Source organism: Myotis brandtii, unplaced genomic scaffold (assembly GCF_000412655.1).
Source record: "Myotis brandtii unplaced genomic scaffold, ASM41265v1 scaffold68, whole genome shotgun sequence".
Lineage (NCBI taxonomy): Eukaryota > Metazoa > Chordata > Mammalia > Chiroptera > Vespertilionidae > Myotis > Myotis brandtii.
In genome coordinates, this window is record NW_005370657.1 from 2,174,892 (window position 1) to 2,190,548 (window position 15,657).

The window sequence follows — 15,657 nt, forward strand, 5'->3', positions numbered from 1 at the left end:
CCCCCCCCCTTCCCATTTCCAGGGCCAGCTGTTCCCAGGCTGCCTGTGCATCAGGGGTGAGTGGCCCCAGGCCCAGCCCTCTGCAGGCTCCTGGGAACACAGACCCGTTCTGGAGAAGAAGAAAGAAAGTCTGAGACGGCACTGGGAGCTCTGAATGACCCTACACCCTGGACACCTCCCGACCTCCACTCCCTGCCCTCCCAGGAAATCACTTCATAAATAGGGCAGCGTGGGTCCCACGTGGGAGGGAAATTGTCCTCAGGAGAGCCACTTCCTCTGTGAACAAGGAAGCCATGGAACCTCTGAGAGCAGCCCCATGCCTTCCCTGTCCATCCTGTGTAAAATATGAAATAAGAGTTTTAATTACCAAGCTTGGAAGCCAGCCGACACGTTGAATATTTAATGTCTCCGATGCTTGTGCCCCAGGCCTGCTGGCACTGACACCATCGGGGGTTCCCTTGGGTTGGCTCTGAATGTGCTTGGAGAAGGGCCAGGCTGCCCTCTTACCCAGCACCTGGGCGCCTCCGACAGCCCCACCTGGGCTCGGCCGGCCCTGGGCCTCCCACTCCCTGAGGGACTCCTGCCAAGGTGGCCAGGCGCCTGTTGCCCACCCTGGGCAGGACTCTAGGTTCCGGCAGAGGCCGGGGCCCTTGAGGTCAGGAAGCCCGGGAAGATGGAAACAGACAGACCTGAGTTTGGATCCTGCTTTCCTGCCAGTGGCTCAGCCTCTCGGGGAGTCACATTTTTTACTTTGTAAACTAAAGAATGTATTTCCTATGTTATGGACAATTGCTGTTAATAGACGGCCATTTGGGGGGGTTAGCCTGTGCCTGGAACCCTGCTAAGCACTCCCATGTAGTCCGTCTTTGTCATCGACAGCAGTCCTGTCAGGCACTAAGAGGGGTGCGTGAGCCAGGACATTCTGACTTCAGAGCCTGTGAGTCTGAAAACCTCTATGCACAAGCACTTCAGAGATTTGGGGGGATGTGAGCTTGAAGGAGACACTGCCACCCAGTCCCACACCCTAGTTTGTCCTGCACCACAGTGGGCCCTCATGCCTCAGAGGCCACCAAGAAAAGTGCTAACGGGGATCAGGACAGCAGCCCCGACAGAATCACCCCCACCGCTGTGCTGGCCACACATTTCTACTCCCTAGAGCAGTGGTTCTCAACCCTCCTAATGCCGCGACCCTTTAATACAGTTCCTCATGTGGTGGTGACCCCCAATTTCATTGTTACAAATTGAACATAATTAAAGCATAGCGATTAATCACAAAAACAATATGTAATTATATATGTGTTTTCTGATGGTCTTAGGCGACCCCTGTGAAAGGGTCGTTCGACCCCCAAAGGGGTCGCGACCCACAGGTTGAGAACCGCTGCCCTAGAGAGGCGGTGGGCATGTGAGCTGCATTTGATGGGTTGATTTGGCATCTCAGGATGGAGGGGGTTCTTAGGGCCATCTTGGGATGGTCCACGCACCTTGGTATGTCTATAGCAGCGGTTCTCAACCTGTGGGTCGCGACCCCTTTGGCGGTCGAACGACCCTTTCACAGGGGTCGCCTAAGACCATCCTGCATATCAGATATTTACATTACGATTCATAACAGTAGCAACATTACAGTTAGGAAGTAGCAACGAAAATAATTTTATGGTTGGGTCACAACATGAGGAACTGTATTTAAAGGGCCAGAAGGTTGAGAACCACTGGTATAGGCTCACACACCACTCCTTGTCCAGCTGGCTGTGTCTAAGGTGGCGCTTTGTGCACGGTGATAGCCAGTGACGAGGTGCGGGGTCACCTAGCAGTTGGAGCCACTTGTCTTACAAGGTAATGAAGTCCCTGGTCCATAGGAGGCCTGCAGCACGCCCAGGCAGGACAGCTCGGGGAGAAAGGGAGAGGGAGGCGACAATGAGCTCCACTTTGAACCATCAGGTGGGGACCCGGGAACCCTTGTCCTAGTGGGAGTGTGAAGTGGGGGTGGGCCATGGTGGGGAGCATGGACCCCACACTCCAGCAATCCCACTTCTGGGCACACAGTCCAGAGCATCTCTCGCCGAGGGAGACGAGGAAACATGCCCAAGGATATTCCCCGAAGCCGTTACTGGCAATACCCAAGGGGTGGAAACAAGCAAGATGCCTGCTCACAGAGGAGGGAGAGATCGCAGGGGCATATGCAAATGATGAGCACCACGCAGCGATACGATGGGATGAATTAGAATGATGTGTGCTAACACAGGCAGGTCGTAAAAATGGAACGCCAAACAAGATGTCTGGCAAATACTACTTAATATGCTGCAATATATATTTTCATGGCTACACACACACATTCACACATTGACAACATTAAGGATGTTTGCCTGTGGGGAGAAGGGAGGAGGGAGGGGGGTCCAGAAGGGGGGCGAGAGCCACGATAACAAAGCAAACGACAACGCAAGAGGCGTCAGGTGTGGCCCTAATGTTGTGAGTTGAGCTGATGATGGTGAGCAACTGAATTCTGTGTCTCTGAGTCCAAAGCCCCCCCACCCCCCCAAAATGCAAAGGGCAAAAGGAAAGGGGGCCAAGGACCTCTGTGAGTTCATAAGCTCCACGAATTGTTGGTTGTTTGGGGACTTTTCAAACCAGGCACACAAGGATGTGACCCAGCCTTGGAACGGGTCATGGGCCATCTAGGTGTGCTCTAGGATTATCTCACTCTATCCTCACAGCCACCGGGGAGCAATTGCCAAGCGCACTTGACCTCGGGGCTCAGAGAGGTGATGTGAGCTGCCCAATAGCATCAGCCTGCAATTGTAAACCTCCCCACCCCCAGCCCGCCCCTGCCGTCCTGCCTCCCAGCGGAAAAGACTAATCCAGGCACCTTGCAGGGTTCAGATGATGCATCTTTCTGCGATGCCTGAAGGTGGCGCTGTTGCAGTTGGTCCTGGACAGGGGAGTGGCTTGAGCCTGTGGGGGTAGAGGGAGAGGACATTCAGCCTTTGGTGGATGGAGGGCCCTTCTGGCTTTGAGTGAGGCCTGCTCACTGGCTTGGGGGCCAGTGCAGAGGAGGGAAGAAGGCAGGAGCATGGATCACCTCCGGGGAGAACATCACCTGGATGGAAGCCTGCCTTCCACCCTCCACCCTCTCCTGTGGGGGGAGCGAGACTGCACACCTTCAGGAGACTGGAAAGACCCGGCTCTGTGCAGGGGGCTCAGGCTCAGGATTCCAGGGGGGGAGCAGAGACACCTCAGTCAGCTTAGAGCAGTGATGGCGAACCTTTTGAGCTTGGCGTGTCAGCATTTTGAAAAACCCTAACTTAACTCTGGTGCCGTGTCACATATAGAAATTTTTTGATATTTGCAACCATAGTAAAACAAAGACTTATATTTTTGATATTTATTTTATATATTTAAATGCCATTTAACAAAGAAAAATCAACCAAAAAAATGAGTTCGCGTGTCACCTCTGACACGCATGTCATAGGTTCGCCATCACTGGCTTAGAGTGAGTGTTTTTCTGGCTGCTCACCTTCCCCACAAAGAGCTGGCCCCACCAGAGGACCGGCTGCCCAGGCCAGCGGCATATCGGCCCTGCAGGTATGCCAAGGGCCTGGAGGCCAGGGGGTCCCTCAGCTGCTAGCAGCACAGTCTGAGACAAGTGGCTTCCTTGGGACGTGACCCCAGGAAGCAGGCGCGATGGGGCTGGGAGGTGAGGGAAAGGCCATGTCAGGAGGCTTTGCTGAGACTGCAGCTGTCTGCAGCAGGGCCGACTCCTCGGGGCCTCTGCAGGGTACAGAGCACCCCCTCATCTCCCCGAGGATGGGGGCAGAGCACTGATCCCTCGGCTCCTGTCTCCACTGGGGGAGGGTGTCCACGGGGGCACTAGCTCCCTGCACTTCCAGGCTGAGCACAGGCTGGCACGGCCATGGCGCTGGAGAAGGGAAAAGAGGTGGTGCTCCTGAGGTGGGGCGCTGTGGGCGGGAGGGGAGGCTGAGCTTGTAGGGAACTGTCCGTCAGCTGCAGCTGACATCAGAGGTGAGCGGGAGAGTGGGATGCAGGGTCCTGGGGTTCCCTGCAATGTGCCCTCTGCAGCGAATGTTCCCCCCACTTCCTGATCAGCAACTGCTATTGTAGCCCATTCCTTCTGGAACCTACGTTTCTCTTCTGAGCGTCAGACCTGCAAACACCGTTAACCTTTGATATCTGACCTTCTGGATCCCTCAAACTCAAAGAAGCCAAACTGAGCTCATCACCTTTATGCCAAGCTAGTTTCTCCTCCTAATCGTCCATCCCAGCATCCAACTCTTTCCCTCTAATCCAGCGGTTCTCAACCTGTGGGTCGCGACCCTTTTGGGGGTCGAACAACCCTTTCACAGGGGTCGCCTAAGACCATCCTGCATATCAGATATTTACATTACGATTCATAACAGTAGCAACATTACAGTTATGAAGTAGCAACGAAAATAATTTTATGGTTGGGTCACAACATGAGGAACTGTATTTAAAGGGCCAGAAGGTTGAGAACCACTGACCTAGATGTAATTATATATGTGTTTTCCGATGGTCTTAGGCGACCCCTGTGAAAGGGTTGTTCGACCCCTAAAGGGGTCGCGACCCACAGGTTGAGAACTGCTGCTCTAATCCTGCTCCCTCTCTGGAGCCAGAGTGGATTTTCAAAACACAAATCCGATTCTGTCCCCAGTACATGGATGCTGGGCCTCGCTCCGGAAGCCACCAGCACAGCGCTTTGCAGTTACTGGTGTGTTTTTCAGGAGAAGGGAGTGTCCACATCTGAGTGGATAGTCCCTCTCTAATCCTGCTCCCTCTCTCGAGCCAGAGTGGATTTTCAAAACACAAATCCAATTCTGTCCCCAGTACCTGGATGCTGGGCCTCGCTCCGGCAGCCACCAGCACGGCGCTTTGCAGTTACTGGTGTGTTTTTCGGGAGAAGGGAGTGTCCACATCTGAGTGGATAGTCCCTCCCAGCCCGCCTGAAACCCAGCAGAGCCTTCCAATGAGATGAGCTGGCTCCCTTGGGGAGCGCCACCATGTGGCAATGGCTTTGAGTGTTCTCTCATTAATTCGCAGACATTTGTTGAGCACCTACTATGTGCTAGTCCAGGGATGGGCAAACTTTTTGACTCGAGGGCCACAATGGGTTCTTAAACTGGACCGGAGGGCTGGAACAAAAGCATGGATGGAGTGTTTGTGTGAACTAATATAAATTCAAAGTAAACATCATTACATAAAAGGGTACGGTCTTTTTTTTTTTTTAGTTTTATTCATTTCAAACGGGCCGGATCCGGCCCGCGGGCCGTAGTTTGCCCACGGCTGTGCTAGTCCATGCATGCTAGTGGGGGTGATATCACCCTCCACGGGTGAAAATTCACTCTTGGAGGGTGCAAAAACTATTTAGCTATCAGTGTATTGTGGCCCTCCAAAGCTCAACCCTACACAACAACACCTTAGTCCTTAGTATTTCATTTCTCTCAACGGGAAGAATTGAAATTAAATTAAAATGTTCTCCTTGGAGGAGCAGTAATGAAAAGGAAGGTTGGGAAACACCACGGCAGGCCACGGCGATACGGTAGTTACCGAGTCAGACGTGGTTCCTCGCTGTGCACAGCTTCACATTCTGGCAGCGAAGACACGGGTCAGATGATCTTACAACCACGAAGCGAAAGAAACCAGACTGGGAGGCCGAACCCTGCAGATTCCATTGACATGACATTCTGTGAAAGGCAAACCTGCAGTTGCAGACACACCAGCGGGCCCTGGGCTTGGGCCGGGGAGGGGGTTGACTCTAGGGGGCATGATTTTACTATTTACATATTACACTTCAATAAAGCTGCCTTAAAATTGTTATACAATAAGCGACGTGTTCAGCATTGTGGTGAGTGCCATGTTGAATTGGCAACAATGAAAGCGCCCAGCAGGCAGCTGGCCTGGTCCGAGCAGGGGGACTTCCCTGGTGAATTAATGTTGAGCTGAGCTCCAAAAGGTGAGTAAACATTAACTGGAAGAAGGAAGGGTGGAAAGAGCTGCTCCTGCTGCACAACTCTAGGGGGCGTCACTACCATAGGAATCATTGTATTCCTGGTTAGCGCAATGCCGTGGCCCTGGCAGAGCAGCTGGGAAAGAGGGAACATGATGTGCCCAGATGCTGAGGCAGGACAGCAGGTGGAGGGAGGCCCAGGGGTCAGGAGTCCAGAGGACAAGGAAAGAAGCAGCTGGGGACGGGCTGGTGAGGTGGGCAGTGGTCAGGCAGTGCAGAGCTTTGTGGTCTTGTGGGAGGTTTTGGAGGGGGAGTGACTTGATCATCCAAGGTGCCCCTGTTTTGGCTGCAGTTTGCTGCCTCCTGGTGGTTGTTTGCTGCTATGACTTATATCCATGGGGACCATTCTGAGTTCTGTGGCTGGCTAAGACTTTTAGGATAGAAGCAGACATTCTGGGAATCCCTAGGTCAGTGGTCGGCAAACTCATTAGTCAACAGAGCCAAATATCAACAGTACAACGATTGACATTTCTTTTGAGAGCCAAATTTTTTAAACTTAAACTATATAGGTAGGTACATTGTTATTAACTTAATTAGGGTACTCCTAAGCTGGCCTTTGCTAAAAACGTCCTCAATCTGATTGAGGTACGTTCGCTGAGGTCAACCCCTTCCAATTCTCCCATCTACACTCGTCTTGTATACTTGTTTCGTCTATCTCCTTTTCGAAAACCGACTTCTGCGCATGGGCCACGAAGTTTCAATCGCACTGTATGTGCGCGCCCGCATGTGGTATTTTGTGGAAGAGCCACACTCAAGGGGCCAAAGAGCCGCATGTGGCTCGCGAGCCACAGTTTGCGGACCACTGCCCTAGGTTATTTGATACTAATTACTAATTATGTCCTGAGGTGGGGGGTGAGTAGGGGCTGGAAGGAGGGGAGGAAAGGTGGGAAAATGGGAGATACCTGTAATACTATCAACAGTACAAAATATATTTAAAAATGAAAAAAATAATTATCTCAAACCAATCCAGGGAGATTGGGCTGGAAGAATCCTGGGAACACAGAGACACAACCTCTGCCCCATGCTCCTTGAGTGTCCTGCCCTGCTTTCCTCTCCACTCTTCCCACTCGGAAATGAAAACATTCAGTTGACCTTGTTCAAAAACTTGAGCTGAGTGGAGAGCTCATGCCAGTTGCATTATCAAGGGGTTTTGAAAAAGCATATTAAAGTTAATACTCTATCTGGCCATGGTTGAGTGCTTACTATGTACCCAATACTTGGCTAAGTTCTTCAAATGAATTGTTTTAATTTAATCCTTGCATCCCTATGAAGTAGACATTATTATTATTATTATTTACATTTACAAACTGGAAGACAACCACAGAGACATTCCACCACTTACCGGGGTCACTCAGCCACTTTCTAGTAAGTGGTGAAGCCAGCTTCAAAACCTGGAAGTTTGCTTCCAAAACCCACACTCCTGAGTTAAACGAACCTTGCCTTCCAAGAACAAACCCGGCAATGATGTATGACTCTTTTTACTTGATTTTTAAATTTACCAATATATTATTTAGATTTTTTATTTGCTGCTATATTTTTATTGGCTGATAGATTTAGGTGAGATTTTTCAACAAAGTTTTTATTTTTGTGCTTTATGTGCTTTTGGTATCAGCATTATACAAACTCATAAAACGAACTGGAACTTTTCCATGTATTTTAGTGCATTTCAGTGCTTTGAAATTTTTGGAAAGAATGTAGGGAGTAGCTATTCCTAAAATGTTTACTAATTCATCTGTAAAACCATCTGGATCTAAGGCCTTTGACAATTGCCTTAAACTTATTTGCTACAGTATTAGCTTTTCTGGTTTCTTCCATTTGAGCCAGACATATTTTCCTGAAATGAGTATTATATTTACCTAGAAAAGTGGATTTTTTTAGCATAAAGTGATACATAGAATTCACTTATAACTTAAAAATTCTTCTCTATATTTCTCTCTTTTAAAAATTCCATCGCCGAAACCGGTTTAGCTCAGTGGATAGAGCGTCGGCCTTCGGACTGAAAGGTCCCAGGTTCGATTCCGGTCAAGGGCATGTACCTGGGCTGCGGGCACATCCCCAGTGGGAGATGTGCAGGAGGCAGCTGATCGATGTTTCTCTCTCATCGATGTTTCTAACTCTCTATCTCTCTCCCTTCCTCTCTGTAAAAAATCAATAAAATATATTTTTTTAAAAAATTCCATCTTAGTCATGATGCATTTCTGTGCTTTATTTCTTTTGTTTTCTTCATAAGACTTGTCAGACATTTAATAGTAACAGTAGCAGAAGAAATACAATAGCACACATTTATATAGTGTTTACTCGGTGCCGAGTACTAGTCCAAGTTATATTGGCTCATTTAATCTTCATAACAACCTTGTGAGTCATGGACTATATTCTCATTTTACAGATGGAGAAACCGAATCACAAAATTAGCAAGTGACTTGCCTAAGGACACACAGCTAACAAGTGGTGAAACAGATTTAAACGTAGGCAACTGGCTACTTTTATGCCTACTAATTCTTTCCTCCTACTTCTTTTATTTTTCTTCTTCTAAGCCTTTGAGTTTGATGCTTTGACTCATTGACTTGTATTCTTTCTTGATTAATAAAAGCATTCGAGGTCATAAAGTGAGTATGGCTTTGGATCACTCGTGGGCTCTAACAGTATTTATCTTTCCCGCTTTTGATTTCATTAGTTATTGTTTTTCTGTTCTCAGAAAAGGTCGAAAGAGAGAAAAGAGAGAAGGAGATACGCCACGCTCTGACTCACGGAGGCTTCTTTTTCCAATTCTCTGTCCAGGAAAATGGGTTTCCTTTGGAGGGTTTGCTACCTGCATTGCTGTTCGGTTTTGTACTGGGGCCACCCTCGGCTGAAAGCTGGATGATCAAAGAGAAACAAAACCCTGAAAACTTACCCCATAAGAGTCTTCGAGTTTTGGCCCTTTTAGCAATCCACTTGCTATTTTCCGTCCGTGGACAGTTGCCTTTTGTGTTTTGTTGCAATCAGCGAGGGATGGGCTGCCGTGACCAACACCAGAATCCAGCGTAGATTTTGCAAATTGAGTCGCTGTGTAACATAGTCACATATGTTTAAATTATTGACACTTCCAAAAGGTCCTTTAAAATGGCCATGTCAGTTTATATTCCACCAGCACTATACAAAATCCTTCCCTATCCTCTTATCAACAACCGATACAAATTTTCAATGTTCCCAATCTGTTGTGCAAAAATAAAATAAAATAGTACCTTGTTGATCTGATTTCCAGTTCCATGTTTCCTAGGAAGGCTTGAACATCTTTTTATATATTGTGGGCCATTTATATGTCCTCATTTGTACATTACCCCTTCCTATATCCTTTCCCAGTTTTCTACTTGGTCATTTGTCTTTTAATTATTGATTTGTAGAAATTGTAGTTTCTACTGTTTGGGATTTATTGAGGTTTACTTTGAGACTCATTACTTAATCAATTTGTCTTTATGTTCTGTGAGCATTTGAAAAAAGGGTATTCCCCATAGAAATGCTATTTGGATATATTAACACAATCTTGTTAATTTTATTAGGTTGTCTATGTGAATTTTAAAATAGTTGATCTGTTAAATTCTGAGACAGATGTTTTTAAATCTCCTAATCTGCTTGTGGTTTTGTGAAAGTCTCATAATTCAGTATTTGCTCTATTATTTATGGTGTACTTATCCACATGTCTGATTCAGATTCATAATTAATCAATTCCTCAGTGATCAAGAGCAGGAAAGCTGGTATTCGGTTACCTGAGTTCAAATCTTGGCTTCCTGTGTAGAAGTGGGGTTTACTCAATCTCTAAGCCTCAGGTTCTTCATCTGTGAAATGGGGCAAAGAATAGCACTTACCTCACAGTGGTTACCTGAGTTCAAATCTTGGCTCTTTCCCTTACAAACTGTGTAGAAGTGGGGTTTACTCAATCTCTCTAAGCCTCAGGTTCTTCGTCTGTGAAATGGGGCAAAGAATAGCACTTACCTCACAGAACTGTTGTGAGGTTAAATAGAATTATCTGTGTGGGTGTTCAATAAATGAGTATCAGAACATTTTCTTGATGAATAGACATTTCATCAGTTAAAAAATATCCCGCAGTTCCATTTAATGCTTTCCCCCTTGAATTATGCCCTTAAAAATATGATTACCTCACTCTCTTTATGCTACTTGAATTTCCCCTGAAATACATTTATCTGCTTTAAATATTTCATAATTATGTAACGTTAGATGGATCTCTTGCGAAGCACATGGAGGGAGACAGTCTCCAAAGCTATGGCCATAAATTCCTTCCTTCCTTCCAAGCACAGGTGGCCCCGCCCACTGGGAGGTGGGGTCTATTTCCTCTCTTATTGAATGGACTAGAGGCCTGATGCACGAAAATTCCTGCAAGAGTAGGCCTTCCTTCCCCTGGCTGCCGGCACCAGCTTCCCTCCGGCACCTAGGACCTGGGCTTTGTTTTGGCTGCTGCCGCCAGGCACCTAGGACCCGGGCTGCTTCCCTCTGGCCACCACCACCAGTCACCTGGGACCCGGGCTTCGCTCCAGCCCAGCTTTGTCCGGAAGGACATCCGGAATGACACCCGGAAGGACATTCAGTCTAATTAGCATATTACCCTTTTTTTATTATTATAGATGACGGTGGATCTTGCTTTGACCAATAGGAAGCAGAGGAACTGACAGCTTTAGCCTTTCCATAAGGGGCCAGGTAACTTCCACCAGCCCCCTTACATGCAGATGTTCAGGCTGTCCTGTTAAATGAGACAACACTCTTGGCGACAGAGAGGCCACGGTGGGGAAGCCATGAGGTTCACCCACGTGAGTGACGTCGCCTTCGACCGTGTGCCCGGCCCAGCCCCCTGCAGAATGCAGCAGAGTGAGTGACCCCGCCACGCCCCTCCTGAGTTTTGGGGTGGTTTGTCCCTCAGCAGGAGATAACTGAACCAAGAACAGAGCTAGAGTTTCCTTTTTCACTTAACCTGAGACTCTTTTGACTTTTACTAGAATTTAATCATTAAAATTTTATAGCTGTCGCCCAGCCCGTGTGGCTCAGTGATTGAGAGTGTCCCCTTACATGCAGATGTTCAGGCTGTCCTATTAAATGAGACAACACTCTTGGCAACAGAGAGGCCATGGTGGGGAAGCCATGAGGTTCACCCACGTGAGTGACGTCGCCTTGGACCGTGTGCCCGGCCCAGCCCTCTGCCGAATGCAGCAGAGTGAGTGACCCTGCCACGCCCCTCCTGAGTTTTGGGGTGGCTTGTCCCTCAGCAGGAGATAACTGAACCAAGAACAGAGCTAGAGTTTCCTTTTTCACTTAACCTGAGACTCTTTTGACTTTTACTAGAATTTAATCATTAAAATTTTATAGCTGTCGCCCAGCCCGTGTGGCTCAGTGATTGAGAGTGTCGACCTACGAACCAGGAGGTCAGGGCACATGCCAGGGTTGCAGCCTCGACCCCCAGTAGGGGGCGTGCAGGAGGCAGCTGATAATGATTCTTTCTCATCATTGATGTTTCTATCTCTCTCTCCCTCTTTCCTCCTCTCTGAAGTCAATAAAATATATTTAAAATAAACAATAAAAAATGTACAGCTGTTAATAACTGGTCTTATTTTTGACATTTTGTGTTACACTTTCTGTTTCTTTCACTTTTGTACTTTTTGCTTTTTCTTTAATTGACTTTTACTGGCTTGATCTTTCTTCTTTTGACTTCTGTTTTGGGCAATTCTAGATGCTTTTCTACTAGTTTTTTTTAATATAAAAATTAACCAGCATTTAAAATCGTATTGCTAATAACAATCAAAATTTTAAAGTACCTATAATCTCCAAACAGGATTTGGCCTTTAGAACGTTTTAGTGTCCCTTTCCTTACCCAGACTTCAGAAACATGATTAAATTAACATAAAAGGTAAATGATTTTTTTTTTTACTGTGTGGCTGTCTTATATTCCAAAAATCCTTTTTGAGAGATTGCATTAAAAATTCACATTGTCAAAAAAAATTTCACATTGTCACCCAGCCGCGGTGGCTCAGTGATGGAGCATCAACCTATGAACTAGGAGGTCAGGGTTTGATTCCTGGTGAGGGCACGTGTCCAGGTTGCAGGCTCGATCCCCAGTGGGGAGCGTGCAGGAGGCAATCAATGATTCTCTCTCATCATTGATGTTTCTATCTCTCTCCCTCCCCCTTCCTCTCTGAAATCAATTATATATATATATATATAAAATATTCACATGGTCAACCATTAGTTAGAATTAACGATAAACTTAGAGTTCTTAAAGAAAACCAATAAAATGCACCTGACTTATCAAAACAGAAAAAGCTTCACAGGTTTGATTTCCTGCCCTTGTTCTCGCAGACCGCATTTTACAAAGTCTTTATCCTGACCACATACTCCTTTGAGTCACTTTCCCAGAAAGGGTCTATTGGTGGTACAGGCCTGAAATTGCCTTTTGTCTTCTCATCTGAATATTATTTTGCTGGGCATGGGTTCTAGAATCACAATCCTTTCCCCTCAGAACTCTTCAATGTTTTCTACTTCACACTCGTGTGGTAAATAAGATGTTCCTGACAAGTTGTTATTCTTTCCCTTGTCAGTAACTCATTTGATCTCTCTGGACATTTTTAGCTGTTTTCCCTGTAGCTCTGGTTCTCACCCGTGTTGCTATTCCAGTAGCACAGTTACAGGAGGACAGTGTTGAAATGGAAGTTTTGGCCGCGCCCTAAGCAATAGACATCAGATACCAATAGGAATTAGGAGACCAGATACCCTGAGGGACCTGCGTGGAGTTGGTAGTGAGAAACTCGTCAGACAACTTCCTAACCTCTCACCACACTGAACGCATGAAAGGAGCAGGATAGTAGCCACTGAGAGAGGATGTGGGGAATGGCTTTTGGAGAGAGCTGTTGGTGCGATGGTGAGGGGGGTCCCCCTTCTCAGCGGGGAGAGGCTGCGGGCACCTGTCTCTTACCTGCAGCTGGCAGGAGAGTTTTCCATAGAACCACCTGGAGAGCCTGAGAAGCAGACCCTGACGTTATGGCCCAAAGGGAAAAGCATTACATTGAACTGTGGGGTGTTTTTAAAATACTTGATCTGTTAAACTCTGAGACAGATGTTTTTAAATCTCCTAATCTGGTTGTGGTTTTGTGAAGGTCTCCTATTTCAGTGTTTGCGCTTTTATTGTCAGAGTGCTTATCCACATGTCTGATTCAGATTCATAACTAATCAATTCCTCAGTGATTAAATGGGTGAGTTTTAGGGTATGTGAAGTATATCTCAATAAAGTTGTAAAAAACTTCGATATTGTAAAATGCAAAAGGAGAAGGAGGAGGAGGAGGAGGAAGGAAGAGAGAAAAAGATAGAAGGAGGAGGAGGAGAAGAAGGAGGAGGAGGAGGAGGAGGAGGAGGCATGAGATAGCTTTGGGCAGAGTAGATTTAAAGAATGAACAAACCTCCAGGTGGTATCACCAGGCGTCATGACGGGCCTCACCTGCGTATCTAGGAGCAGGCAGATGCCTCACCGAGTCCTTGAGGGCAGGTGGTCTGCTCCAGTGGTTCCACCTTAACACAGGAGTGGGGCTCTTCGACTTGGCACTTTGAAATTTAAAGAACGAATGGAAGTAAGAACAGCAGAAACCACACCGAGGCATAAACATTTTGCAGTGCCGCCCAGCCCACCTCGATCCCTTCCTGAGCCCTTCCCACCCTCTACCTAAATAGGGGAGGCCCCCAGAGGCCATGGGCACGAAGGACTCCCTGGCAACAGTTACCTGGCCCAGGTGATGGCCAAGGGCTTCTCGATGGACCTGGGAGGGTGGGGAGGCACCAGGTTGAAGACCGGATGGCCTTGGGAAGCCTCGCCGAGGCAGGCAGTCCGGGTCTGGTTAAGCCTCCTGCTTAATCAAGAAGCTCTGGAGACGTCGGGTAGTAAAGACCCCATAAGTCCGTTTTCTCCGAAGCTGGTTGGACGTGGGCGTCTGTCATTTACAAATAAGTCTTAACTGAGACCATGGAAGTGGGCGACCTGCATGCAGTTTAGGAGAACAGCAGTTCTCAGGATCTTCACGTCTCGTGTCCCCTCAGGGGGGTTGGTGGTGGCTTCCAGCCACCTCAGGCAGGAGGCAGGAACGGGGGGCAGTGGGCCAGTTGGGCCAGGAGGCCGGAGTGGCATCAGGATCATGGCTGGGTGTCTCTGTGAGTCGCTGTCCCCGGGGTTGCCCCCTCGTCCCACTTGGCTTTTCTGCAGTTCTCTCCCCTGGTCGGCCCCTCTGCATTTTTCAGATCCCTGGTTTCAAACGCACAAGGTCCGTGGCCACACTGTGGCCGCTGCTACTTTGCTGCTGTTACGCCTCTGTCTCTCCCACTAAAAACCATGTCGCTTACAGAAGAAATACATGCAGCAACATTAAACAGTAACAGAGTGTGAAAAATGAAAGGCAAGACCCCACGCTCAGTCCCAGGCAACCACAGCTGGTGGTTCGGTAGGTTCTGTAGGAATGCTGTCGACACACACAACGCTCACTGCGTTTCTTTTCCAAACTTGGGGTCATCCGACTTTTCCAGTTGCGCGGATTCTTTAATAACTTAGTCATGTACCGTGACCACCTCCCCAAAGGCGTGCTCAGACCCACCTCATGCCTTCGGAAGCTGTGTAGCTTTCCAGCTGTGCTTAAAGGAACACTGCCCCACAGAAATGTAACGCGAGCCCCACTTGCAAGTATCCGTTTTCTGGTAGCCACACTGAAAAAGAGAAAATGAAACAAGAGGCATGCACTTTAGTAATATATTTGACTTAACCCAATAGGTCCAAAATACGACCATTTCAACATATAAACAATACGGAATAAGGAGATAGTTTACATTATATTTAAATAGGAAATGTCTGAAGCCCAGCGTGTGTTTTACCCTCACAGCACCTCTTAGTTCAGACTGGCCACATTTCCAAATGCGGAGTAGCCACACGTGGCCAGTGGCTACCGTGCTGGGTGGCATGGACCTCAACCACCATTTATTTCGCTGTGCACCTGCTGATGGGAATAGAGATTGCCTCCGGTTTTTGCTCTTATAAGCAACGCTGCGATGAACATTCTTACGCTTATCACATTACACCCGCAAGTGATTATTTCTGAGGGACAGATTTATAGACGTGAGCTTTCTAGGTCAGGGACTTTATGCATTTCCTAGTACGATAGCTACAGCTAAATTACTCTCAATCGGGCTAAACCAGTTCATCCTTCCACCGACAGCCCATCAGAACGATCCTTTCCCCACACTCCTGCCAAACCGGATGGCAGGCCTTTAAACATGGTTTCATCGCGCTCTGCCTTTTCGCATCTGTGCACCAGGGCCCGGCATCGCCTCACAGAAGGGGACCCCATTTCAAAGCCGCGATTGTCTCTGTTGGCTGCCGCTCGCGCCCAGAGGGAGGCTGTGCCTGGCTGTGTGGGTAACGGAAAACTCAGCAAACACTGGCTCAAATAAAGACTTTATTTTCTCATGGAAAACGAAGTCTCGAGAAAGGTGGCTGCTGTGGTGGCGACCCAGTGATCAACAACGGCTTAAAGTTCCCTCTGTCCTTCTGGTCCAATATTCTTGGCAGGCGGGCTTTTCTCTCTCATGGTTGTCATCTTTTTTTTTTT

At 47.7% G+C, this 15,657-nt stretch overlaps 1 long non-coding RNA gene across 2 annotated transcripts in view; it reads right to left on the minus strand.

Moving 5' to 3' along the window:
* Window positions 1-14,309, minus strand: part of LOC102248094 — a 15,902-nt gene extending 1,593 nt beyond the window's left edge. Inside the window, exons 1-5 of one of the 2 annotated variants that reach the window (XR_314460.2) lie at window positions 13,789-14,309; window positions 13,509-13,612; window positions 8,928-9,079; window positions 5,575-5,686; window positions 2,861-2,946 (exon numbers count right to left, since the gene is read on the minus strand). This is a non-coding gene — a long non-coding RNA (uncharacterized LOC102248094). Of the gene's footprint in view, window positions 1-2,860; window positions 2,947-5,574; window positions 5,712-8,927; window positions 9,080-13,508; window positions 13,613-13,788 lie in introns of both variants that reach the window. The other variant, XR_001359691.1, reaches the window with a different exon arrangement.
* Between the last annotated feature and the right edge of the window lie 1,348 nt (window positions 14,310-15,657).